This window comes from Ciona robusta, unplaced genomic scaffold (genome assembly GCF_009617815.1).
Source record: "Ciona robusta unplaced genomic scaffold, ASM961781v2 AP042739.1".
NCBI lineage: Eukaryota > Metazoa > Chordata > Ascidiacea > Phlebobranchia > Cionidae > Ciona > Ciona robusta.
In genome coordinates, this window is record NW_028323118.1 from 7,501 (window position 1) to 10,000 (window position 2,500).

At 55.6% G+C, this 2,500-nt stretch overlaps 1 non-coding gene across 1 annotated transcript in view; it reads left to right on the forward strand.

Annotated features, from left to right (window-relative positions):
• Positions 1-1,052: 1,052 nt before the first annotated feature.
• LOC149724177 (small subunit ribosomal RNA) overlaps positions 1,053-2,500 on the forward strand; it is a 1,812-nt gene continuing 364 nt past the window's right edge. Inside the window, exon 1 of the ribosomal RNA XR_016386767.1 lies at positions 1,053-2,500. This exon is cut by the window's right edge and continues 364 nt beyond it. This is a non-coding gene — a ribosomal RNA (small subunit ribosomal RNA).

The following is a 2,500-nucleotide window of genomic DNA, read 5'->3' on the forward strand; positions in this document are numbered from 1 at the left end:
CGCTGGGAGCGCAGCAGGTCGATCCACGGGGGTGGCTTGCACGGCTATCGGTTGTTACTGCAGGAGAGTATAGGCGCTGGGAGCGCAGCAGGTCGATCCACGGGGGTGGCTTGCACGGCTATCGGTTGTTACTGCAGGAGAGTATAGGCGCTGGGAGCGCAGCAGGTCGATCCACGGGGGTGGCTTGCACGGCTATCGGTTGTTACTGCAGGTGAGTATAGGCGCTGGGAGCGCAGCAGGTCGATCCACGGGGGTGGCTTGCACGGCTATCGGTTGTTACTGCAGGTGAGTATAGGCGCTGGGAGCGCAGCAGGTCGATCCACGGGGGTGGCTTGCACGGCTATCGGTTGTTACTGCAGGAGAGTGTAGGCGCTGGGAGCGCAGCAGGTCGATCCACGGGGGTGGCTTGCACGGCTATCGGTTGTTACTGCAGGAGAGTGTAGGCGCTGGGAGCGCAGCAGGTCGATCCACGGGGGTGGCTTGCACGGCTATCGGTTGTTACTGCAGGAGAGTATAGGCGCTGGGAGCGCAGCAGGTCGATCCACGGGGGTGGCTTGCACGGCTATCGGTTGTTACTGCAGGTGAGTATAGGCGCTGGGAGCGCAGCAGGTCGATCCCCGCGGGTGGCCCGCACGGCTGTCGGGCTCCACCGCGGGAGGTGGTGTAGGCGCTGGGAGCGCAGCAGGTCGATCCACGGGGGTGGCTTGCACGGCTATCGGTTGTTACTGTGAGGTGTTTGCGTCGGCTGGCAAAGGGTGCGCTGAGCAGAAATGTTACTGTTCGTTTGCGCTGCCAATTGCCGTTTTGGTCGTATCGAGTGGTTTTGTCGCAGCTAGTTGCAAGTCGATCTCGCGGCAGTTAACAGGGAATAGCGGGCAAGAGCTCGCCCTCGTACCGCCGCGCGATAAGGTGACAGGTTTTCTAAGCTCTGAAAAGAGCAAAGTGGTCGGATTACTAATCCATTGCGCGCTTCGGCGTGCTTGGGTGGCGTCCGCGACGCGGGGCGAGCGACCCCATCGCGCGGCCGCCCTTCGGGGTGGCGGTTACGTTGTTACCTGGTTGATCCTGCCAGTAGTGATATGCTTGTCTCAAAGATTAAGCCATGCAAGTCTAAGTACGAGCTCTCGTACAGCGAAACTGCGAATGGCTCATTAAATCAGTTATGGTTCATTTGATCGTATGGTTTACTTGGATAACTGTGGTAATTCTAGAGCTAATACATGCAAACAGCGCCGACTTCGCGGGAGGCGTGCTTTTATCAGACCAAAAACCGACCGCGGCTCCGGCCGCGTTCGACTGGTGACTCTGGATAACCTGGCGGATCGCACGGTCTAGCACCGGCGACGGATCATTCAAGTGTCTGCCCTATCAACTTTCGTCGGTACGGTATTCGCCTACCGAGGTTCTTACGGGTAACGGGGAATCAGGGTTCGATTCCGGAGAGGGAGCCTGAGAAACGGCTACCACATCCAAGGAAGGCAGCAGGCGCGCAAATTACCCATTCCCGACGCGGGGAGGTAGTGACGAAAAATAACAATGCAGGACTCATTCGAGGCCCTGTAATTGGAATGAGTACACTTTAAAAGCTTTAACGAGTATCCATTGGAGGGCAAGTCTGGTGCCAGCAGCCGCGGTAATTCCAGCTCCAAAAGTATATATTTAAGTTGTTGCGGTTGAAAAGCTCGTAGTTGGATTTTGGGCGCGGGCGGTCGGTCCGTCGCGAGGCGTGTACTGGTCGACCCGGCCTTACGTCCGGTTCTCCGGCGGTGCTCTTGACTGAGTGTCGGCGGCGGCCGGAAAGTTTACTTTGAAAAAATTAGAGTGTTCAAAGCAGGCTCTCGAGCCTGAATAATGGTGCATGGAATAATGGAATAGGACCTCGGTTCTATTTTGTTGGTTTTCGGAGCGCGAGGTAATGATTAAGAGGGACAGACGGGGGCATTCGTACTGTGCCGTTAGAGGTGAAATTCTTGGATCGGCGCAAGACGAACGACTGCGAAAGCATTTGCCAAGAATGTTTTCTTTAATCAAGAGCGAAAGTCAGAGGTTCGAAGACGATCAGATACCGTCCTAGTTCTGACTATAAACGATGCCAACTAGCGATCGGGGAGCGTTAATTTGACGACCTCCCCGGCAGCTTGCGGGAAACCAAAGTCTTTGGGTTCCGGGGGAAGTATGGTTGCAAAGCTGAAACTTAAAGGAATTGACGGAAGGGCACCACCAGGAGTGGAGCCTGCGGCTTAATTTGACTCAACACGGGAAATCTCACCCGGCCCGGACACAGTGAGGATTGACAGATTGAGAGCTCTTTCTTGATTCTGTGGGTGGTGGTGCATGGCCGTTCTTAGTTGGTGGAGCGATTTGTCTGGTTAATTCCGATAACGAACGAGACTCTGGCTTGCTAAATAGTTACGCGACCCTCCCGGTCGGCGTTTAACTTCTTAGAGGGACTAGTGGCGTTTAGCCACACGAGATTGAGCAATAACAGGTCTGTGATGCC